This window comes from Sceloporus occidentalis, unplaced genomic scaffold (genome assembly GCF_023333645.1).
Source record: "Sceloporus occidentalis isolate IW3139 unplaced genomic scaffold, rSceOcc1.0.p SCAF_1, whole genome shotgun sequence".
NCBI lineage: Eukaryota > Metazoa > Chordata > Lepidosauria > Squamata > Phrynosomatidae > Sceloporus > Sceloporus occidentalis.
In genome coordinates, this window is record NW_028316981.1 from 283,095,162 (window position 1) to 283,121,853 (window position 26,692).

Consider the following 26,692-nt stretch of genomic DNA (forward strand, 5'->3'; position numbering starts at 1 on the left):
ATCTTGGGATTTCTAGTTTGTTGTGGTACCAGAGTTCTCTGACAGAGAAGGCAAAGTGTCTCACAGAATTACAAATCCCAGAATCTCATAGTAATAATAATAATAATATAATATAGATTTATTTGTATCCCGCCCACTCACAGGGAATCCAGGTGGCTAACAGCAATAAGAGAAATACAATACAAAGAAAATATAATAAAATACAAAATAATCCCTTCCCGATCACATAACCAATACTTAAACAAACATAATAAGCAATATAAATACAATAAGCAAGTAAAAGAATACAGCACAAGTTAAATAAGTATAAAAATTAAATACAAAATATACTCCAATAATAATTAAACAATTAAGTATAAACAATAAAGCAAACGTAATCCAAGGTACAAACATAGCAATGCAAAAAACAAAATCCAAGATACATAACTTTATACTAATTGGTACATAACATATTAATCTACTAACAATATTTGACCCTCCCCTGGCAGTAAAAAGTTACAGTGTAATATAAATACAAGACAGCAAAATACGATAGCAAGGGAGATCTTCTGGAGGACGGCTTTTTGAATATGCTGCCTCCCCCTCAGTCCCCCCTTCTGATGCCTCATCTCAGGCAGCTTCTCACTCCCAGGTGGAAACAGGGGAATGGAGGAGCCTCCAGGCTTGGCGTTCCTCTGGCTGGAACTCTTCATGCTATAGCCATCACCATAAGTTGCAAATGTCCTTTTCTGTTGTTCAAACATGAAATCATTAATGTGTGCTGGTTCTGTGTATCTGGAAAGCATATTCCTAGGTGCAGCAATCTGCTGAGTCCTAAATGGATTCACTGGTCCAAACTCAGGAGCAAACATCATATCATAAAATGAGTTATACTGAATTTCCTTGGTAGCTGGATCAAGGTAAACTCCTGTTTCCACAGTATTTATCCATGGCTGTTAAAGTGGTGTCAAACTACATTAGTTCTGAAGTATCAATGCAGCCCTAGTTGGCTGAGTGCCTCTGTCACTTCAGCATAGTGTAAATATCTGCTGATGGCATTACATTATACTTGTATCAGGCAACCCCCATATGGAATACCAATGCAAGCACAATGTACATGGCTAAATGGTTAATGCACATGACTGACATCATGTTTCACAACTGCAGTGCGCATTCAGAAGCTACTTTTGTGCTTGATTGTGCTCCCACACAGGCAACAATTCTGGATGCAAAATTCCCCCTATGCTGCTGTCAAATGGATTAGACAGTCACAGATTGTCCACAAAAGTCTCTCTGCATGGGTACTGCAACTTACACCATCATATGCCACTAAAAGGATTCTGGAAAATGACTGCAGTGGCTTATTTCCAAATGATTACTCAAATGTTAGCAACTGGGAGGAAAAACATTGGGACATAAACATGGCAAGAGAATGAGCAAAGAAATCTACATAGGCTGGCAATTATGTGTGTATGTGCTCACAGGCTATATTGCTATACAGGAGTGGGGAATCCATATCTTGTCGTCCTCCCCCAACATTGTCCAGCTAAGAGCAGGGGTAAGCAACTTGATGCCTTCCAGATTTTGGAATTTCAACTCCAATAATCCTCAGCCAATATGGCCAATGGCCTGGGATTATGAGAACTGTAATCCAAAACATCTGGTCCCCCTACCCATTTTAGGGTGAAAGGTCTCATTTATAGAAATAGGACTTTTCTGAAGCCAAATTCCTATGATAGTTAGGGGACAAGGCACAGCTGGGGAGGGAAAGAGCTGTGCAAGGGGCTACGGATAAAGTATAGTCTTGGAAAAGCAAACAAAATATTGTGACATAAACTTCTTCTTCTGTTCTTCACTAGCTGTGCCTAGCAACCTTCACATAAGGCAGAACTCTTGAAAGCAATTGATTTAAAAGCTGTAGAAGTGACCACAGAAGCATGTATATCTGTGGAAATAATGGAAGAGGTTTTTTTTTTAAAACAAAACGGTTGAATGAATAATCAAGCAGATGAGAGACCACTCTGATAATTCAAAAGGAAAGAGCCAGTTTTGCTAAATGAAGTGAATCTGGCAAGCATCACTAGAAAAATGTTGGCCAGAATCCTGTTGGAGTGTTCTGTCTTCATAAGTGGATGTGTCTGCGGGAATTAGAATTGTGCTGTTGTGTAACATCACTATCCAGTAAAGGGTTGCTGTTATGTTACTATGCGGCAGAGTCGGCAAAGTGACTAGTGTGTGTTGGTACATGATGTCCAATTGAATCAATGAATAACACGACTAATACCCATTGGGGACCAATGTGCATCAGACACTCTTGCTGGTGTCCTGTTATATATTTTTGCAATTTCTTAGCACCTCTGCTACTTAGCTAGGTATGCACAGTTGCATTATGTAAAAGGTCATATAGGATTCAGGCAACATTCAAAGGTTTGGGTCTAACACAAGAGAGAAACTGGAAAAATCAAACTGGCCAGTTTTCTGGATCTGATTAGATTTGGTCATCTTCACTTTCTGTCACATGCAGGTTTTGCAAACATTGAGAATCTGAATACAGAATGACTTGAAATAAAATTTGCATCCATTCCTAAATAATGGACAAAGTTGTTAATTTTTTCTCTCTCCCACATTCAGAATTGTAATTTAAGAAAACTTGCTAGCTGAAATGAAATTCTCACTCATCCCTGGATCAAGTCATGAACCAGACTATCTAGGCAACTGAACAATAGGAAGACAATACTTAAGAGTAATTCATTTCGAAACACCCAAAATTTTGAGAACAACTAGGACCTCTACCATGTTGACAATTCATGTGATGTCATGTTCAAAGAGCTCAAATAGAATCAAATAGATACCTGGGTTCAACATTTAGTTCAGCAATAAATCTTACTATTGAGATTTTGGACGACTTCTTTTATCTCATTCTAATTCACCATAATAGGATCGTATAGGCATGGTCAAAGATAACTTCTCATGGCATTTAAGGACACTGCATTAGCTTCCAGCACAATTCAAGTTGTTGGGTGCTCACCTTTTAAAGTCCTAATATGCCCTTGAACTGAGGCATCTGAATGTTTTTCCACAACAATATAGGCTGGTCATAGAGCAGCGTTGGAAACTGTGATGCCTGCAGGCCACACGTAGCCCTTGGTGGGTGGATGGATCCATTGGAGGCTTCCCAAAGACTCTGGTATTCACCTTCCTAATTTAGTTGTTCAACCATAAAAACATTAAAAAGGGGGCAAAACCCTTTGTGTGTGCATATTCTTTGTGTGGTTATTATACCATGTTTTGAGGGGATGCTTTTCATCTTTACACAGCCACCAAAATGCCCAAGTGACAGAAGGAAGTGATGGGTTGTCAGTCCTGTTACATTATACAGTAAGGGCTTCTTCAGAATCCTGGACCCCAACCATGTATTCCTGTTAAATTAGATGAAATGCCACAGAAGGGGAGGCTTTTCAGGACTGCTTCCCTTGCTATGGAATGGTTTCCCCAGGGACACTTATCTGGTATGTACTTTGTTATCCTTTTGGTAATACTGTATTCTTTTAAATTTCTCTCAGGACAAAAGACTATTGCCAGGACAGAATACAGAGAAACAGAATGGTTTCCTATTGGCAAGGGGCTCAGGCAAGACTATATTTTATCACCCGGTCTGTTGTACACTGAACATATTACACGTAATGCAGGATTAGACTTGAAGGTGTGAACATTGGAGAGAGAACATCAACATGTTAAGATATGCAGATAACACATAGTACTAACAGAAAATAGCAAAGTCTTGAAACCATGACTCTAGAAAGTCAACAAAGAAAGTGCAAAGATAGGTTTAGAGTTCAACATTTAGAAAACAAAACTAATTACCACAGATGATTTAAATAACTTTAAAGCAGATGATGAAGACATTGAAATGAAGATTTTCCATACCTTGGCACTGCCATTAATTAAAATGGAGACTGCAATCAAGAAACATTAGGACTTGGAAGTACCACTGAAGGAACTAGACAAGTAGACAAGATCCTGAAACGTCAAGATATATCACTGAATGTTATAGTTAGGATTGTTCATGCCATTGTGTTAACAGTTTCTATGCATGGTTGTGAAAGATGGTCAGTGAAAAAAGCTGATAGGAAGAAAATGAACTCATTTGAAATGTGGTGCTAGAGAAAAGTTATATGGATACCGTGGACTACTAAAAACACAAATAAATGGGTCCTAGAGTAAATCAGACCTGGACTCACCCTAGAAACCAAAGATGACTAAACTAAGACTGTTGTACTTTGCCATATCATGAGAAGACATGACCTAGTAGAAAAGACAATAATGTTTGGTAAGGTAGGCGGCAGAAAGAAAAGAGGAAAACCTCATCCCAGATGGATAGATTCAACTGAGGAAGCCACAGCCCTGAGTCTGCAAGACCTGAGCAATGCTGTTGATGATAGTTGGAGATCTCTCATTCATTGGGTCAACATAAGTTGAAGTTGACTTGATGGCAATAAACAACAAATAAGAATTTCTACTCCAACTGATTTTTTAAAATGTAGCTTCTGGATTTTTAAAAGGCAGCTTTTGTATCATGGATGCAGTGGGTCTAAAGGCCAGTTTTGCCCCCTTACATCCCACCACATGCTACACTTTCCCATGATTGCATGCCATCAAAATTTAGCAATATTTGCATGAACCAGAGGCAGGGAAATTTCTTTCCAGGTTATCAAAATTTGGGAGCAAGCATCTTTTTTTACATTAAAATTGTTTGTCCCAGAGGCTTTGGGAAGCACAGTTCTGTAAAACAAACTGCCCATTCCCTAACTACCTTGTTTGAACATCAAATTGCAGTTTGTTTTACTGCCTCGCTATTGAAATTCAGTGGCAGAGCACTGACTTCTTTGGCAGTGGATCCTGCGGGCAGAGGAACAGCCAATGAGCTGAGGTTTTCAACTCCTATTCTCTATATTACTTTTTTATTTATCTTTTGCTTAAAGATTTTTTAAAGCTGGCTGCACAATATCAGTCTATAAGCTGCCCCGAGGGAACGTGTGTCTTTTTGACAGAGTTACATTAAGAAAACCATCCACAGAAATAAAATGAAATAAAATGTATACAGCTCTGATCTCCTTGAGGAGGGGAAGCATTAAAATATTAACAATAATTGTTCCTATTTGTTAGGATGCTTTGATTATCTGAAAATACTTTCCCCACATTGAAGTCTCACATCATCCAGTGCATACAGGTAAAATATTTACAATTTTGCTTCCTGAACATAGTTCCAGATGAGTACTTGTATTTTATTTACTTCACTTGCAACATTACCATGCACATTTTCTCAGATGTAAAATCCACTGTGTCTAATGGGGTTTACTTCAGCACTCGTTCTTACTCATGCCCAAGTAAAGTTGTCTTTCCCCTTCAGCATCAGTCTCTGTTAGTATCCAGTCAAATCATATCCTGTAGCCTTCTCCAAATCATGTTATTACTAATATTGACATCTGAATTATTTTCAGTAGGTTGATGGTTTTAGTCAGTTTGCTGGCAGCTCCAGCAAGACAATTCTGCACTACCATCAATTCACATCTGCAATGCTTTGTACAAAGATTAATTGTAATGACGCATTGCTAAGTGCAAGTAATGGTGGATTGGTTTGAAAGCACAGGCAGTTGTTCAGTGGCGATGATGGTGGAGGCTTTGTATGTAAAAACCAACACTCAGCCATGAGACCCACTGTGTGACATTGGGCGACTCACATTCTCTCAGCCTCAGAGGAAGGCAAAGGCAACCCCCTCTAAACAAATTCTGCCATAAACCAGACATGACTTCAAGGAACACAACTGAGTTGGGCCAGCATTGCTTACTAATAATAGGATATTTTGTAGTCACCTTTTCAAATTACTTTTAAGAGTAAAGGCAGGGTGTCAGAGGGATGTTAGTGGAAATTTTTCATTGCTGCCAATCTTTTTATAAATCTATTTATTTTTAAGCAAAGAAGGGTAATGGAAATGTAACGAGTAATGCAATGTCAGCACAACATGTTACTTTTTAAAAAATGCTATCAATAGTGATGGCAAATTACTTTCTAACATACTGATAAAAGGAACAGATTACTTTTCAAAAGTTACCCTTCAAGCTCTGTCTGTAACAAACACAAAGAAGTAAAAGTTCTGACCAAGCCACTCCTGAAATACATTGTAGTACATTGTGCTACAGCAGAGGTAGCTGATAACAATATAGACTCATATCCAGTATTGCAGTTATGGATCCATAACCTAGAGTTATGGATCTGTAACTGCTCTGTATTCAGTAATACTGTGTATTTATGATCATGGCACTAGTGCCATGTTCATAAATGTCCTTTGAATCCCATCTTAATCTCCAGGGAGATGCTCTCAGTGCCAGAGGTCTGTTCTGCTGGTGATCAGGGTACAGCAGGATGATATTTCCAGCCCCTTCTGACAGCAAGCGCTGCTGCCACAATTAGAAACCGGACCCATTGTAATTTCTTCTCACACGGAAGAGTGCAGGTGCAGAGGTTTTTGCTATAACAGGGACAGAGACCTGGGAACCAAGACCCAGTGGCATACCAAATGATAAAACTAACCTCATACCCACTGGAGAAACAGTATTACAGCAGAAATTACTGTTATTGACAACATCAGGGAAACATACACCTGCTCTTCTTCACATGTGATATGTGCCATCAATTGCCTGAAATTCATTTTACATAGAACGTGGAGGATGGTCTATATTTAAAGGAATAAAAGGTAATGAGAAATGGCAGTAAAAGAACAGTTTATTCTTTCAAGAAGCTTTTGTCAATGATTTCAAGGTGGCCATTCTTGAGCAAAGCACTGGTCAGAGTATGAAACAGATTAATAACAATCAAGAAGTTCAGTTCCGTTTGCTGTGGTTTGAATATATACAAAGATGTTTTATCACACTACATATGTTGTTCAACTCATCAGTGCAAAGATGCCTGTGTTAATGAGTGACTACTGCTTCATTAATGGTTGCTGTTAAAGTAATAATCACTGTCTGTACTTTCTCCATTTCATTTCCTTACGGTATCACTGTTTACAATTCTACCCCACTCCCATGTTCTTGCCAAATGAGGATAATGCTTCTGTTCATCTAATGAAGTCAACTTCATTTTCATGAAATCCATAAAAGCTTCTCTCATACTGAATTTATTAGTTTTGTGACACGTTCTACCCTCTGCAGGGTGCCACAGGGTAGTTTATTGGTTTTGCTGAAACAGACTAAAACTGCTACAAAACATTTTGTTATTCAGACTAACACAGTAATCCTGCTGCCAATTACATATGATCGTGTCCCAAGCTGAAATGACAAGATGCTGTTCTCTCTTGGCCAGATGTTGATTTTTACACATATTCCTGAACTTTCCCTCTCTTTAAACAATGAAACTGGTAAGCAACTCAAGATACAAAAGAACAGGGTGAATGAAACATAATAGCATAAACAAGACATCTTTGTTGTTCATATGCATTTCAAATGCATCAAATTAAAAAAAATTGGGGGGGGGGGGGAAGGAGGCTGCCAAAGCCTCCCCCACTTAATTCAGGATAAATGCTCTAAGGTTTTTTCCCCCCTGAGTTTTCCTCAAAGATTAGCATTGTCAGAGGTGTGAATATCTGATATGAATGGACCCAGGATAAATTGGGATAAAACTTTGTATGCCTTGAACATGCTTTGAATACATCCACATCATCGACTCCATCTTTATTTGAGTGCTGTGTGAGCATGTGAGAGCAACAGAACTCACACAGATGTGCATAGATGCAGGTCCAATAAAAAAACAAAACTGGAATGCGTTAGTGAGATTATTCGGATGGTCGCACTAAAAACAACATCTGAATAGGGCCACGGAAGGTGATATGGATTATAAACACAACAACATGGATTGTAAATGTTGCTTTTAAAAGTCTGTTTTGGATTCATTTTGGCACGACACTATATTACGAGAACATATTCACACAAATGATCATTTCTTTTTTAAAAGGTAACCATTCCCCCACCCCAAACTTTCTGTTCACTGCACACCAATGGATCTTTTGAATGGGAAAAATGGAAGATAAATGAGATACTGCTTAATTGGAATGGAATTAATAAAAGTCAATATCTGCCTGAAAGAAGTCATTCATTTTAGAGTAGCAGTGCTGACAGTTCAAATGAATTGATCATGTGCTGTTCAAAGCTTGAGAAAGTTCATTTTTGGACTACAACTTCTTGAATCCACACAGTGGTTATGGTGGCTGAGGATTCTGGGAACAGCTGCCAAAAAATGAACTTCCCTAGCCTCTGGTCCTGTCGCAGGACTGCTGTTGCAAGGCCTTACAAAGGGACTTTGCTCCTATTTCATTTGATTCTATTGCTCAACTCCTTTCTCAGTTATTTGACTGAAAATTATTGCTTTTTCTCCAACAAACATTCAAATCTCACAGTGATTGCTCTTCTTTCTGGGATGATCCCTTGCATTCATCAGGAATGACAAATGTTGCCATGTAGGCAGGAATTTTGAGGGGTTGTTTGTTCACAGGATGACATTCATCTGGAAGTATTCTAAAGCCTGAATTTCAATTAGTGATGTAAAGAATATTTGTCAAAATTTGAAAAACAGTAGAAATATCTGTAATTTGTAGATTTTGAAAGTATTTTAAAAAGAAGAATTTCTGAGCACTTCTTGATGAATGAGTAAGAATTTTGATTTTTAATAATTTCCAAATGAAGTAAAGGTGTTATGGGAAAATCTCAGGAACCAGGACTTTCTCTCACAAAGCCACAGGTCTGACGAAGCAAGGCGACAAAAGGACCCAGAAAAATGTGCTGAGAATTCAAAGTTTATTCCAAATGCCGGCAAAGGAAAAATGTCCTCAGTGGAATTAAAGGTCCAAAAAACCTGAAGCCCTGAAGCAAAGAAAAATGGCTGTTCATATAGGTAAATTCAACATTGAGGTCCCTAACAATGCGTTCTTTTGGCTGGTTCAAAGTGCAAATGTACAAAAACTTTCATTCAATCAGGGCAAAGATACATGCATACATTAAAATACCATTTAAGCACATTCCCTACCTTCTTTGCTTTCAACCCCCCTTAACCTTCAACAGAGATGCCTCCTTATCATGAGTTATGTCTCTCAGCTAGTTCCTGGCACCAAAGAATTCTAGGGCCTTCACTCAGGTCAGTTTGTGCCTTTTACGCCTCTGCTCCAATCCTTGTTTACATTCTTGGGGGCCTCGGTTCAAAATGCAAAATTCTATTGACCAAACTGACTCCATCTTTCTATAAATCTATTGTAGCTGAAAATTCATCCACCACATTATCTGTGATTAGTGTTTGACCATCTGTACTGTATAGGGAGCTTTGGACCTGATATGTAGGTCCAAACACTGCTTTAAGAGCTTCGTAAAATCCTCTGGAATCACCCAGATCTGCACAATGTTGTGTCTTTTCTTCTAAGTTGATCCACCACTTGTTCTGAATGTCTCTGAGTTTTTGTTGGAGTTGACTACATGCAAGGTGAAAGGCTGCTTTTTTTACATGGCAGGATGGCTGGGCGAGGTGTGCCTGGTGAGCAGTTCTCTTCTTTGCCAACAGCTCCTAGATCTCTTGGTTGTTTTCATCAAACCAGTCTTGGTTTTTCTTGAGGGAGAATCCTAAGGATTCTTCTGCAGATTGCAGGATGCTGTTTTTGATACGTTGCCAAAGTGCTGTAGGAGAAGAGTCTACAGGATGGTCTTCAAGTTTTGTTTGCAAATTTGCCTGGAAGTTGTCTCTCATGGCAGCTTGTTGAACTTGGAGTCTCCTCTTTAGGATGCCACCCCTCTTAGGTTTAAACTTAAAATGAAGATTTAGTTTACATCTTATGAGGTGATGATCCGTTTGACATTCTGTACTGGGCATCACTCGGGTATGATGGACATCGCAAATATTTCTCTGGCGCACTAGGATATAGTCAATGAGGTGCCAGTGTTTGGATTGGGAATGCATCCAGGTTGTCTTCAAGCTATCTTTCTGCTGAAATATGGTGTTTGTAATAGTCAGCTGCTGTTCTGCACAAAACTCTAGCAGGAAGCATCCATTATCATTACAGTTTCCAAGACCATGCTTGCCTAAAACACCTTTCCAGGCTTCAAAGTTCTTTCCTACTCTGGCATTGAAGTCACCAAGGATAATGATTTTGTCTTCTGCAGGGACTTTCTGTATAAGGTGGCGTAGGTTTGAGTAGAATTTGTCTTTCTCCGCAGGGTCGGCTTGCATAGTTGGGGCATATATACTGAAGAGAGCAACATGTGGGAGGCATAAGGAGATAATGCGATCAGAGTGTCCTGTTGGCAAGGTTTTGAGTTTGGAGGCAATGGAGTTTTTGATCATGAAGCCTACACCTGAAAGATGTTTTTCAGTTTTGGGTTTGCCAGACCAGTAGAGTGTGTAGCCGGCACCGTGTTCTTTAAGGCTGTCTTCCTTGTGGAGACGAACTTCACTAAAAGCAGCGATGTCGATGTTAAGTCGTGACAGTTCATGGGCTATTAGGGCAGAATGACGCTCAGGACGTCCACTATCTGCAGAATCTTGCATGGTTCTGATGTTCCAGCATGCATGTGTTAGTCTATTTGCACCTTTAGAGGCTGGTGTGTGTCTTTGTTTCTTTGTCTTTGTTTGAATGCATCAGAAGATGCCCGTTGGCCGCGGCTAGCCAACCGGGTATATGGGGATGAGCTTTCATTAGGCCACCTTTTCTAGGCCTCTCTCCATATGGAGCAAGCAGTACTCTCCTTAAAAAAGGCTGCTTGGTCATTCAGGATGCTGCCGAACAAGACTGTCATCCCCCGGGTCAGTCTCAAGCGACCAAAGTCCTGAACCACCTGCATGCAGGGTTGGGTCTGCGGCTTCCAGTGCATCTTTACACCTGCCATTTTGTCCCTCACCTATCGCTACAGGGCTTTTTCGGAAGTTGGATGTATCCTTCGAGCCTGTGCAATGGTTTTTTCTGGTGGAGCACAGCGTGCACAGAACTGGCCTCACCCTTTAAACCAGAGGTTCGTCTGCTGAGGCCTTGACAAGCATGGACGGTGGCAGCGAGGACCTCGGGTCGTAGGTTTGATTAGAGTTTCCTTCTCTTAGATGGTTGACCTTACAGGGTTAGACGAGCACCATCAGAGTTTTCCTTCTCCTAGAATGGTTGCCATAAGGCTAGAGAGCCCATCCTGCCCTTTGGCGCTCTTGGTCAGACCCTTCGGTTGTGACCTGTCTGGCATAGGGGGCCCTACCAGTGGCTATTATACCACCGCCAACATACCTCACAATTTCATTAGGGTACGCAAGCCTCTCCCCCATGACAAGGGGGCATCAATGGAGAGGAAAATTTAATAAATGTAGCTCTAGTTCAAATGATGTTCCCAAGTCTCGCCTTTTTATTTCCATTCTCACTGTCAGCTGGTTCACACAATACAGTAATACAACTTGGGTCTTGGTTTGTTCCCACACAGTTCTTCAGACACTTTCATCCACTGCTTTCATGATCTGCTCCACTCACATAGCATGGCCAATGGTAATGTACCAGGGGAGCTGGATTCCAAGAGTTCCTGAGGGCCAAAGATTCCCCAATGCTGCCCTGTGTGAGGATCTGATGTAGATCTAGTGCTGGAACAATTCCTGGACTATTGGATGTATAACATTGTTACTTGACCTTGTTCAAAGGGCAAAGAGAAGTGAGTAAAGCATATTTAGAAGGTAAAACCGTGAAGTTAAGTCCATAGCATGAAGGATGATAGTCAAGAAAGACTGATAGTGCCGGTAACAAAAGCCAATGTCTAAGATGATGATTTTGGTCCAACACTTATGAGAATATTTTTCTGCTGGTGTTATCAAATGAAACCAAAAAAGAGATGGCCTGAAGTGCCTGAATGTTAAAAGTTATTAAAATTATAGGATGCTACTTTGTTTGAACTTCTGACATTTAATGGAGCTTTGCACTGACAACTACATTACTAGTTATTATAAGGCAGTGAAGACTGATATTATAATCATTCATGAAAACCTGCACCAGACTCAGCAGCTCTTAGAACCTGATTCATTTTGATTAAAATGTCAAACTGAAATTCAGACAATGTGACAATTTATTTTTTTAAATTAAGAACTCTTTTTCTTTATTAAAATACAAGCAACAAATGTGACAAGTATGACTATGCTTTTTCCAGAATAATTGATTTCAAAGATTTTCTGCTTTTATTAGCCTTGATTCAAGAAGCTTTTGTTCTAATGATGGGAGCTCTAGTCCACAAAAGTAAAACACTATATTTTTTTAAATTTTGTCTATAAGACTGTGGTCAAGATCCAGCTGTGTTTGGACTGCAGCTTCCATCAGCCCTGGTTAGCAGAAACAATGGAAATGAAATGCATAGGAGCTGCACCTCAATTATATCTAGTAGATCACAAGTTCCTAATTCCTAATCATGACAGATTTTGCCTCCATGCAAGATTCTCTGAAAATTATCTGTTAGCACATTGTCAGTTTATTAATTGACCCTTTCCTGTATCAAGCTATATCTTTCCTTCCCATCAAGAATAATTCCTGGACAATGCTGTGCTTGACCAGAGTATAGACACAGTCAGTCCACCTTATCCACAAATTCTTTATCCATGGATTCAAGCATCCATGGCTTGAAAATATTCCCAAAAACATTTTGCCATTTTATAAAAAAAGACACTGATTTACAGTGCCATTGTATTTAATGGGACTTGAGCATCCACAGATTTTCCTTTTCCTTCATCTCTCTGAGCTAATTGAGCGCAAACTACTTTTGCACTTTGAAATAAGTTTGCAGCAAGTGAAGTAAACTGAGGATGCCTTCCTTCTATGAGTAGACCAGGATCCTCATTGGCCAAGAGGAGGCCAGAGCAGCCAGCCCCCCTCCAGACAGCCCCAGGAGAGAGACTCTGGGCCAGGCTAGGATTCCTGGGGAGAATCTGCCTCCCTCACAGTTGAGGTCCCACACATCCCTCTGACAAAGACCCTCCTGGGGAGGGAGAGGACTCCTCCAGTGGCAGCAGGGAAAAGAGAGAGGAAGGCCTGCCCACTCCAGGTTGCCTCTTCTCTCCATGGATGGGCTGTCTGAGCCAAGGGCCATGGAGTTTGTCCATAGGGCAGAAGCCCTGGTTGATAAGGTAGGGCCCCAACCTCATGGGGGAGCAGTGAGAGCCATCTGGAGAGGCCAATGGGCACTTTTGCCCCTGATCAGGCTCTCCATGCTGGGCCAATAGTGGAGGAGGGGTTGGGATGGGGGCACATGGGCTCTGGGCAGGTGGACCCTTGGACTGACAACCTTAAGAAACCACCTCTTGGAACTGACCTTTTAAGAACATGCCTGGCTCTTCATATGTAAATATGGAAACTCCAATTTACAGTGAGTTGGGTGAGTGTATCGGGTAAGAAAACAGTAAGTGGTAATTCAGCTACTATTTGTTCCTATTTGTAAGTAGGTGATAATTTAATTTAACCTGAGCAAAGTGAAAACAGAACTTTCTATGAGCCTACTACATGCACAGCATTCCTGTGCTTGTTACCCAAACGTTGAGCTATCATGGCCACCCAGCATAACCACTGGGGATTGTGCAAATTATAGCCTTAAAGGTTTCTTATTGTAATGAATATTCTTGCCTCTTCTTTAGATAATCTATTAATTAGTTATTCACTTAGGCTTTAAATTTTGGGTTCTTAGGTTCAATATCATGATACATGGTATATTCCCTGTGCAAATACCTTCCTCTTATATAAGTGTCCTGCATGCTGATAGGCAGCAACAGCATGAGCAGCAGCAGCCAAAACAGCAACAGTAACAACAATTTATACTTGAACTCATGTCTCTAATGTTCAATGCTAATTTTTTATTCACTAATCATACCAGTTCTCCTTGAAAAACAGTATCAGGCTTTGGATATTTATTTGGAAAAAAATCATCCTGTGTCACATTGAATAATGTCATCTTTTTTCTTTTATAAGCAATGCCATTAAAATGTTGGAACAGGCATCTTTATTGATTACAAGGGAAGGCAGCCTAGATAGCTCATCTTTCAACTTCTGCACTGCGGTCTCAACAGAAAAACTGAAGATAGGGGGAATCCTAAGCAAGGCATCTTGATTGGTCACTTAAATCAAGAAATTTAGATGTGTGTGCATTTTGAAAAATTGAATATATATATTTTATAGTCCCTAGTATTTGAGATTTCCTTAATCTGATTAACACCCATGTGAGGGACTGCCCAGGGGTTCTCTACAAGGAACTATGTAACCCACAGGTTCCAGCCCATGGGTTGCAATGGGCCCCTCAGTGTAGGATTCTCCAGATTTCTCTGGGTGTCCTATTGGTGAAAACAAATGAGCCACCAAACAGAGACTCTCACCATTCTTCAAGAACATGATCATATGCTTTAAAGAAAGTGAAGGGGGCTTTGCATATTTTGCAGGTTAGCCCCTCCCTGTAACTGTCTTCTAGTCCCTTCTGGGATGGGAAAATGAGCCAACATAGCCAGAAAGAGTTGAGGGGAGTGTTTAAAAGTACAATGGGCAGAAGCACCTAGATTGTCCACTACTGCTGTAAACCATTGTTATCTGCCTGAAAGCTGAGTGGAATAACTAATAATATTCCAGTGATACATTACAAATGCACAACTCAGTCCTAAATTATGGGGAAAGAGCGCCAAAACAATAGATGGTAAATGCAAAGTAATTAAGTTACACATCTTTTTAAAATCAATTTTTTGTCTACTCTGCCTTCCCAAGCTATGTTGCAAGTGTGGACAGAAAAATGCTGGAAAGCTGACAGTAAGGAGAAGGTATTTTTGTCTGGAGACCATTTTCTGGAAAAGTTTCTGGTTGGATTACATCAGTGTGGTCAGTGGTCTTACTGGTTAGGGGATTCACATCATTTGCCTCACACTTGAGGCTGACAGATCAGGTCACGAGGGAGACAGAAACAAGTCATATTTCTAAATCTGATCTTAAGTTTGGACTCAAATTGTTGACTCTGAATCATTCCAAGCTAGTGGGCTACTTTTGGAGGCATTAGTTTGAGATCTGTGCACAATCCTTATGGAGGCTTTTGACAATGTCTCCCATGATACTGTTGCAAAAAGGCTAGTGAGCTAGACAGTATGACTGTTAGGTGGATTTGTAATTGGTTAACCAACTGAACCCAAAGGGTACTCAGCAATGGCTCCTTCTCATCCTGGACAGAAGTGACTAGCAGAGTGCCACAGTGTTCTGTCTTGGGGCCAGTACTATTCAACATCTTTGTCAATGACTTTATTGATAGAACAGAGGGTATGCTTATAAAATTTTCAGATGACACCAAATTAGGAGGGGTAGCTAACATCCCAGAATTCAAACCTACCTTGTTGGATTACACAGCTGTGTCAACACTAACAAAATGAATTTCAACAGAGAGAAATGTAAGATACTACACTTAGGCTGTAAAAATGAAATGCACATAGATAGTATGGGTCATGCCTGGCTTGACAACAGTACACATGAAATGGATCTAGCAGTCTTAGTAGATGACAAGCTAAATATGAGTCAAAAGTGTGATGTGGCAGCTAAAAAAAGCTAATGTGATTCTGTGTTGCATCAATGGGAATATAGTGTTTAGATCAAGAGAAGTAATAGTACTCCTCTATTCTGCTTTGGTCAGACCTTACCTGGAATATTGTGCCCAGTTCTAGGCACCACAATTCAAGGGGGATATTGACAAGCTGTAGTGTATCCAGAGGAGGGTGACCAAAATGGTGAAATATCTGGAAGCCATGCCCTATGATAAGTGGCTTAGGGAGCTAGGTATGTGTACTCTGGAGAAGAGAAGGTTAAGAGGTGACATGATAGTCATGTTTAAATATTTGAAAGGATATCATATTGAAGACGAAGAATAATAAATAATAATAAAAGTTTTATTTTTATACCACCCTTCTTCAAATCAGGGCGGTGCACAACAGAGATTATACACTACAATAACCACCAAAGCAAATACAATATACAAAAGCACAGTAAACCTAAACATATTAAAAACATACAACCTCATGCCAATCTACAATGCTGGCGGAGGGAGGGGGGAAGAATAAACAGTCTGGGGGGAATATTCAGGGGTAAGCGTGCTCAAATAAATAGGTTTTCAACCCCTTCTTAAATTGGGGTAGGGAGGTAGCTGCGCGAAGCTCTGTGGGCAGCGAGTTCCAGAGGCTGGGGGCCGAGATCGTAAAGGCCCTTTTGGAAGTAGAAACTAACCTAGCCTCCGGAACTCTTAGAAGTTGCTGCCCAGATGATCTGAGAGTGCGGGGCGGATTATATGGGGAGAGGCGGTCCATCAGGTACCCTGGGCCCAAGCCATTTAGGGCTTTATAGGTAACGACCAACACCTTGTATTGCGCCCGGAAGCGAATAGGCAGCCAGTGCAACTCTTTGAGCACTGGTGTTATGTGACTGGCCCTAGGTGTATTAGTGACCAGTCGGGCTGCCATATTCTGCACTAATTGCAGCTTCCGGGTATGGTACAAGGGTTGCCCCATGTAGAGCGCATTGCAGAAGTCCAAGCGAGAGGTTACCAGAGCATGTACAACAGTTTCAAGGTCCCTCTGGCCCAGGTAGGGACGCAGCTGGCGTATCTGCCGAAGAAAGCTTGTTTTCTGCTGCTCCAGAGATTAGCATACAGAGCAATGGATTCAAGCTACAGGAAAAGAGACTCTACCTAAATATTAAGAAAAACTTCCTGACAGTAAGAGCTGTTAGATAGTGGAATATGCTGTTTCAGAGTATGGTGCAATCTCCTTATTTTGAGGTTTTTATACAGAAGCTGGATGGCCATCTGTTGGGGTGCTTTGACAGTGTCTTCCTGCATGACATGGGGTTGGACTGGATGGTCCTTATGGTCTCTTTCAACTCTACAATTCTATGATTCTATGAGAAAAGGGGGGAGACAAAAATATTTTACTGTTTTATTGTTGCCCTGAGGAACAACTCAATACAAATCCTACCCAGAACAATCAGTTGTCGTTCTCTTGCTTTCCTCTACCATTCCCCTAAATAATTCCACTGCTTAGTTGACACTATCTAACTGTGATGATACATTTGTACAGTACTGCCAACAGAAATGGGCACTCTTTTGGTTTTGCTTATTGTACAGCATAAACTTATGCAGACCACAATTGAGTCAAACATCTTCAGTTCCAACTGAGCAATCTTTTGTCTGGAGCTGTATGTTTGGCACATGGCTGGAGCTTTATAGATCAATCTGAACATTTAAAGTGAAGAACACCTTTTCAGAAGGGCTGAGATAAATGTATAATCATCTAATACACAGGCTTGCAAAACTGAGGATCATGAAAACTTTTAAAAATGCATGCTGCTTTTATAAGAATTTGGTGTTCTAAATCCAAAAAATGACCTTGGATTTCTTCCATCACATACAGTTTTTTTCACAACTTTCTTTAAAATTTCAGAGATAGTGGATACTTTCAATTTCTACAACCCAGGAAAGGGAACAGGATTCTTGAATAATTCAGAGCCATGACTTGTGTGTTAGATCCTTGTCCTTGCTGGCTTATTTAAAAAGTTCCAGGGAGATTGGCTGTATGGGTGGAGGGAGTGGTCAATGCCTCATTAAAACAAGACAGAGTTCCTTCTTGCCTGAATGAACCTGTTATAAAATCATAGTTTGTTTTTTTTTAAAAAAACAAACACTCCCTGGATCCTACCATTCTAGATAATTATCAGCTACTCTCTCATGTTGCATTTTTGAACAAGGTTTTGTAGTGGCTCCAACCTCCAGGTGTTTCTGGATGAGACAGATTCTCTAGATCCATTTCAATCTGGTTTCAGGCCTAGATATAGGACAGAGATGGCTTTGATCACTGTTATAGATGACATTCACTAGGAACAAGACCCAAGTGTGTCCCTGTTGGTTCTGCTGGACCTCTCAGTCACTTTTGATATCATCAGCCATGATACCCTTCTGGACCACCTTGTTGAGATGGGAATTGGAGGCACTATTTTACAGTGGCTTCTGGGATGAACCCAGAAGGTGGTGCTGGAGCATTCCTGTTGGATTAATTTACCATTGACCAATATGGTCTCTCAAGACTTGGTTCTGTCCCTCATGCTGTTTTACATTTTCATGAAACTGCTGGGAGAGGTTCTCCAGAGTTTTAGGGTTTGGTGCTATCAGTATGTAGATGAACTTCAACTCTACCATTCCTTTCCACCACAGTCAAAGGAAGCTGCTTGGTCCTAAACCAATACCTATCATCAGGAATAGATGGGTGGAAGAAATAGAAATTTAATCCAGATAAAATGGGGGTGCTCATAGTCAATTGAAAAACAGATTAGAGAATAGGGATTCAGTTGTGTTGGATGGGGTTATACTCCCCCAGCACATATAGGTTTGCAGCTTGGGTGTACTCCTCGATTCAGCTCTGGGCCTGAAAGCTCAGGTTTCAATGGTGATCAAGAGTATATTTGTGCCATTAAGTCTTGTATGCCAGCTACACTCATTCCTTGATATGTCAGATCTGGCCATGGTTATATACGCCTTTGTTACATCCCAATTTAATTACTGTAATGGACTGTATGTGAGGCTGCTTTTGAAGACTATTTGGAAAGTTCAGCTAATCCAAAACGCTGCAGCCAGATTGCTAACAGGACACATAACTCCCTTGTTGCAACTGTTCCACTGGCTACTGGCTTGTTTATAGGCACAATTTAAAGTGTTGGTTTTGACTATAGAGCCCTCTACAACTTAGACCCAGGTTCTTTGAAAGACCCATATTTCCCCCTATGTACATGCCCATGTTTTGAGATCTGGAGGGGAAGCCCTTCTCTCTAATGTACCACACAGATACATTTTGTGGGAACATTGGAGAGGGCCTTCTCAGTGGCTGCCCCTGGGCTCTGGAACTACTTTTCCAGAGAGGTTAACCTGGTACCTTCCCTACTGTCTTTCCAGAAACAGCTGAAGACTTTTCTGTTTCAAATGGCTTTAGAAGATAAATTGTACAAGGGCCATTCCAACTAAAAATGTGCTTTTCTATTTGCTATCTTTGTTGTGCTGTTTTTTTAATGGTTGATATTTTAACTGGCTATTTTTTGATAGTTTAATCACTTTTTGTTTTTTGTACTGTGTAAATTAGCTATTTTTTAAAAAAAATATATTGTAAGATGCCTTGAGTACTAAACTGGGGAAAAGGTGAGATATGAGGGGGAGGAAGTAGTGGAGGATAATTGAAATTAAGGTGGGATATAAATTTAACTAATAATGAAATAATCATAATAGCAATAAAAGAGGCCTGAGCATATCTTTGGAAACACCAAGACATAAAACTGCCACAAAGCATGAATTTGCAAATGGAAAATGTATTTGCTCTGTGCTTGAGTATAGTCATCTTATTTACAGTTGTTGCACATCTATGACTCATCCCGAACAATGAAAAAACAAAACACAGCAGGGGATGTAGTGGTTTAAATAGATGGGTAATGAAGAATATTCTTTTTGTATGTGCTGTGGCACTTCGTATCATTTTAGTTAATAAGCAGTGAAATAAGCCAAAGACAGAGTGCTTCTTGGCTGTTTCTATTTCTAGGGCAATGAATACAAAGCACACGGCATTGCTCTTGTTGCAAATGTGTCTAATGATGATGATGATGATGATGATAATGCAATCTGATCTGGCTCAAACTGCTATCTTATCAATTGCCAATTAGACTTTTGTCTTTTGATGACAAACGGTTATATATATATATTGCACATATTGCACAGTTCTTGTGAGGGTTTGCGATGGTCTCAAATTTGGATTAATGACCAGGATAGGCATTGCCTAGGACAATTCACAAATAGCACACTCCACCCAAGTCAAGAAGTATAGTACTTAGTCTAAAATAAACTTTTTTGGCACAGGAAAAAGGAAATTTTTCAAGTATCTCTCCCCAGTAAAAATGCAATAACTATTAACATAACCATCAATGAGCTTTCCTTTCATGGCAACCCAGATTTGCTGCAGGAGTGTAGCTGTGGGGGTGGTGATACAAAATAATGGCCTTTCCCCCCAGGTAAGATTTTGTCAGTCTCCCATTAAAAAAATCTTCTTCTTCTTCTTCTTCTTCTTGTATTCCCTCAAAGTCATTGCCAACTTACGGTGATGCTAGGGGAAAACCTATCATGGGGTTTTATTGGCAATATTTATTCAATGTATGTGTGGGTGGTGGTGGTGGTGGTTTCTTCTGAGATTTCGAGACTGTGACTTGCCCAATGTTACCTGGTGGTTTTAAAAGGCTGAACTGAGAATTAAAGCCTGGTCTCCCTAGCCATACTTAAACACTCCAACCACTTCACCACACTGGTTATTTCTACCATTGCAGTAACATAAAACTTCAGGCCAAGGTCCTGCATTGTCAATGGAACTACAATGGAGTTCTGTTATAGCTATGTCTGGCAATGCCATCCTTCAAAAACCTACTTCTTTTTTTAAAATTTATTAACAAATCATTAAAACATATAACATACAAATACATAATATCATAAAACATATATACAAACCACATTGTAACTAATCACAAACTCTTAATATCTTATAATTTAATATCTTCAGAATCTTAATCCTCTATTAGTTATAAAAACCTACTTCTGAAGCCTGACATCACCCTGACCAAAGCATTTCCTGTCTATAAGGGCACTGGGAAATGATGTCTGTAGCACTCTCCTGGTCATAGTACCAGCACCTGAGAACAGGTGCTGGAAATCTGGAGAGGACCCTTGGGGTCCTGCCACACCTGCTTGTTTCAATGTGCTCAGTGACTAGGAGACTGCTGCAAACATTATTTCCAGTGCCCCATCTGCAACGTTTTGGAAATACTTCAGTCAGTGTGCTGCCAGGCTATGAAGGTTAGGGTTTTGTGGTCACACTCAGTGGTTCCTGACTATAGAAATAAATCTCTAGGAGTCATGAGTGTTTAAGTCCAACCTTTCATCACATAACTGCTGAACAGGATGCCAGCCTCAATTTTTGGAAATACAGTTCAGGCATTCAAAGGAAGGAGGCAGTTACAATGGGAATATGCAAAAAAAAAGAAAAAAAAAGAGTAAGAGTTCTAAGTATTTACAGTTATCAATGTCTTACTGTCTTATAATGCTAGAAATTGGAGGAACAGAATTCATATTTTGGGGAAATGTCTTTACTTTGTCCGTCCCTCCAGCTATAGTCTTGGATGGCTGTCCCACTTTTCCCAACGGTAGAGCTGGTTCTGGCTCAAGGCTGTTTCTTGAGTTTTAGGCGGTAACCAATAAATTCCTTTACCAACAGAATAGCTTCAGTCAGTGGAACAGGCAGTTTCCCTAAACCTCCCTATGCACCCTCAAAATCTGTTTTGTATTGTTAGGCTACCATCCAGAATCTGTGTGAAAAGGAAGGTTGGAGGACATCCCACATTGTGAGCCAAAGTCTGCTTGTGTGTGGTTGCATTTTGTCCTGAATATAGCAGTGTTGGTAAAGTCTAGGACAGAGGGCACACAAAGACCTTACTTGAGCAAAAGGGAAGAATAATGCTTACAATTACTGAATGATTAGCAAGACAACCAAACTATGAATGGAAATATGCAATGGGAGCAGTATATTCTAGGCAAGGGAATGGAGTTGGTACCCCACATTTCCGTCCTTTTTCTTTTTTTTTCATAGCATCCTGTTGGTATTTTCCTTTCAGGGAAAGAGAGCTGCCTAGTGGGGCATTTTTAAGCAGAGAAAATGTAAATGGGAAAGAGCTAAACACCCTTTCCTTCTGCCACTCTTCTGTTCCAAGGTTGCTTTTCAGTTAGAAAAATATGCTGTGAGGCTTGTTTCTGGAGTTCTCAAATAGAGCTTTCTTTTCTGTTTCTCTAGGGGTGACAGGTGAAGGTTTATTGGAAATCAAGACATTTGAATTGGTATTTCCCTCCCCCAAGGGATCAGTTTCTGGTTTAGACAGAAAATAAAACAATAAGTCAGAGCTCTGCAGAGGAAATGAAATGTTTCATCATGGAGAAATTTGTTGATTCTTCTCTATTTCCCTGGCTCTGAAATTTGGGGAAGTTTACAGTGCTTACTTGGCCTGGGATAGGGGTGGGGAATCTATGGCGCGTTACAGACTGCCTGAAAGCGGCGGTCTGCCGCTGCCGCCAGTTGCTGTGTCTGGGAACCACAGTGGCCAAACCATGTGGTTCCCTGGTGCAGCAAAAAAGAAGTGCCAAAATGGTGCTTCTTTTTGTGCCCCGGAAGTGGCGCTGCGAGGCACTAGTCACACACTCGCTGCGTCACTTCCGCTGCGCGACGTCCGGATGCTATGCATCTGCGACATCAAGATGGTGGCGCCCGTGTGGAAGGGCACTGCCATTTTGTACGTACCCAGTATGTACTAGGGTTAGGGGCGTCAGGAAGTGACGCCCCTTCCTAACCCTAGTACGTCCTGGGGATGTACTATACGCCCGTCCGGAACAGGCCAAAGTCTCTCCAACTGTTTCTGGGCAACCATTCCCATCAACCATAGTAGAAATGGGAGTACAACAACATCTGGAGAAATACAGGTTGCCCACTCCAGCTGAAGAAATGAAATGTTGTGTTATGTGGGTAATTTTGCTAGCACTTCTTTACTTTCAGGGTTCACAAGTTTGGGGTGCGTGTGTGATGCTTCAGTTTAGGTTGAATGAAAAAAGGCCAGCTATTACTTTTCTCCTGTGCCTTCTTCATTCCCAATTTCCATTCCTTTTTGATCCTCTTGTTATGAGCTGGAATTGTCTGTAATTCCAGGCCTCTCAAAGACTTTGCTTGGTATCAAAAGGTACACACATCACTGTTACAACCAACCAAACCAAACCAAACCTTTATTGGTGATAATGATAAATCAAGTTATACTGCAGAATAAAGCCTTTAGCTGATGCCTTCAACATCAGCTCAAAGCAGGTGGTAGAATAAAGCCTATGATTGTATGGAGTACTACATTCAGTTCTGGGTGCCTCATTTTAAGAAGGATGTGGGCTTCATCCACACTGAAGAAATAATCCAGTTTGATACCACTTTAACTGCTATCGCTCAATGGTATAGAATTCTGGGACTTGTAGTTCATTGTGGCACCAAACCTCTCTGATGGAGAAGGCTAAATGTCTCACAAAACTACAACTCCCAGAGTTCCATAGCACTGAGTCATAGTACTTAAAGTGGTGTCAGACTGGATTATTTCTGCTGTGTGGATGCATCATGGAGAAATTTGTTGATTCTTCTCTATAGAAGACAAGTTGGATCAGGTTCAGAGAATGGTAATAAGGATGATAAGAGGTATAAAGAACAAAACATATGAGGGAAAGTTGAGTGAGTTAGGCATGTTCAGACTGGTGAAGAGAAGACTAAGGGGTGACATCACTGCATTCTTTAAATATCTAAAGGGCTGTCATAGAGAAAAGATGCAGGATTGTTCTCTGCTGTCCCAGAGGATATGACCAGTTTAACGGTTTGAAGTAACAGGAGAGTAGATTTCGATTATTAGAAAAAACATTAGAAAACTTCTTGAAAGTAAGAGCACTTTGGCAATGGAACCAATTGCTTAGAGAGGAGGTTGGGATCTCCTTTTCTGGACATCTTCAAAAAGAGACTCAACAGCTATCTACTATAGATGCTTTTGTTGAAGATCCTGCATTGAGTTGGGGGTTGGACTTGATGTTCCATGAGGTCTCATCCAACTCCATTATTCTAAACAATGACTTCTACCCAGTCTATGCCAAGGCCAACACTTCCATTGACCGTGGCCGAATAATGTGTCCCATGGGCAAATGAAGAATGAATCCTTGGGGTTACATAAGTAGGCAGAATCAAGCCAAACAAACAAACAAACAAACAAACAAAACCTGAGGTACGTGGGTGTAATCCATCTCCCATCCCAACTATTATAAGATCAGTACAAACAGATTTGTTAATTTGTTCTCTTGGTCCATTCTGGACTGCTGCTATATTCCCAGACTTGAATTGTTAGACTATAGTGAAACTTTCTAGCAAGGTGTACTGGACACAGTTTAACATCTTTTATGCCACTGTAGTGTTTTTAATATTTGGCCATGAAACAAATAAGGACCCTAGAACTCCTTCCAAAATAACAAGGGCCATAGTGTTTATTTATTTATTTGGTACAATATTTAGATCTTGTCCTTTATGGTGGAGGCCTTGGGGTGGTGTATAATAAAAACAGTTTATAATATTTCCAGATTAAAACCATAATATAAACAAGATAAAAGCATATTAAACAAGACAACAGTTCAATTTTTTTGGACAGATAGAACAATTTAAAACGTGTTGATTTCAAAGTAAATTACTCCCCAAAGGCTTGTTCAGGTTTGGCACAAGAAAGAAATGAACTTTGGTACCAGCAATCCACCACTGGAATACCACAACTAAGACCACCTCCCATGTCATCTCACTTTGCATTGCTCCCATTGGTGGGACACAGAGCCCAGTACTCTGATAGGTGTGTGTGTGTATGATGTGCTCTTTCAGATATTGGGGTTCCAAGTGCCATCTCTATCAGCTTGAATTCGGAATGGAAAGTGAATTGGCAGTTGGTGCCACCCCTTTAAAGCTGGTGTTATATGGTACTCCAATTAGCAATCTTGCAGTTGCATTTTGCAATTACTATAGCTTTGGAGTCAAGAAAAAAATATTCAAAATCTCTCCAGAATAAACAAAAAAAAACATGCATCATAAATTAAAATTCTCAGATATTTCAGTCACTGCATGGGGATGAATCAAGTCTTTATTGGTGGTAATAGTGGAGCAACCATGTTGGAAAGCTATGCCATTGTCCATAGAGTAACTGAAGCGACAGGCGTCCTTCTCCAAGGCTGGATCTCTCTTTCCAGCCACAGGGATGAAGATCCACAGCATTTGTGTGTCTCCTCCTCCCCCACGCCAAACATCATCTGAGAAATCCTAGGGCTTAAAGAGAAAAATACCAAATGTCATAATGTACTTCTGAACTGGATTCTCTACATAGACAAATTTGGCTCTGAAAGCGTGGTGCAGAAGAAAAAAAAGGTGAATATGAATGTTGATATTGGTCCAAAATACACTGCAGAAATAATCCAGTTTGAGATCTCTTTAACTGCCTTGGCTCAGTGCTATGGAAGCCTTGGAATTGTAGTTTATTGTGGCGCCAGAGCTCTCTGAGAGAGCAGGCTAAATGTCTCACAAAAGTACTGTTCCCAGAATTCCCAAGGACTGAGCCAGGGCAGTTAAATTTATATCAAACTGGATTATTTCTTCAGTGTGTTTTGGACCATTGTTTTTGGAGCCTTTCTTTTTAATGTTGGTGCTGCTGATGATAGCAATGACAGCTCCTCCCCCCTTCACCTTTGAATATTTATTATTTCTGCCCATTGATGGCCACCACATTTTTGCAGAAATTAATGCTATCAGGTCTTTCCAGGAAAGTGTTGATAAGAAGAAACAACTTTAACCACTATGAGAACACTCTCTGGCAAAGATCCTACATGTACACATAGCTCCACATGCACAATTCTGCATCCTTCTCATAGCCTGGCAGCTGTCAAGCTTTGGAATTGTCCCCAGATGCTGTCACTTACTAGTGAGGAAGAGCGGGAAAAGGGACTCCATGATGACCATATAGCTGGTTTCAGCTTAGTTGTGGGGTGGGGGAGAAATGAGGACACATCTATTCTGCAAGAGTTCAGAGCAGCTGGATCTTTGTAGTCTGGATCAGTTTTCCCTCCCTCCCCTTCCCTCTTGTAAGATAGAGCAGCAGCAGCCCGTTCTGGGACTCAGCTGCTGGTGGGGATGGCAAGTTTCGGGAAGGAATGCAAGAAGTGACTGTTGCTCTACATGCCATCCAAGTTTGCAAGTTTCATTTATGTGCACAGAAGTCACTAACAGGATGCCTACCTGTAAGAGGTAACTGTCATCTTTGTCACCTTTGGTGTTATGGATGTTTCTTTGACCCTCCCTTTTTGGTGGGGACTCTGGCCTGTTACAGACTGCCAAAATAAAGCTGCTTCGGGTCTCTTTCTTTGGAGGTATGCTGTTTAAATGATGCATGCATCCTAAGAATCCAGAAGCTGCACCAAAGCTGCACTCCAGTGCTTAGGAATAGAGTGTGGCTTTGGCGCGACCTCCGGACTCTTAGGACCCATGCATCATTTAAATAGCATACCTCCAAAGAGACCCGAAGCAGCTTTATTTTGGCAGCCTGTAACAGGCCTCTGTTATGTATGACTTTGCATAAAGTTTGGACAAATTACTTTGTTGGACAACTCCCGGATTCCCTCAGCCAGCATGGCCACTGGTCCAAAAATCAATCATTGAAAGCTGTACCCTTGTGAGTGAGCTTTAAGAGTGCCTCTAGCTGGCAGTTGATGGAAACAGAATTCTAGGCTAGACGGACTTTTGGTTTGATCCAAGAAGCAAATTTGAATACATTAGGTTGGATCCATATCGGGCTAGCATGTGCACATGACCTGGTGAAAAGACATCCATACCTCCTCCTCTTACCCATGACCACCTTGCTAGTTACCCCAACCATGATAGACTGTGTATCAGGGGACCACAGGAATGAAATAGGCTGCAGTATAAAGGGGAAGGTGATTTTCAAGGAGCCCTTTCTTCCTTATTTTCAAGATGCTGGAATGTTATCATGTGAGG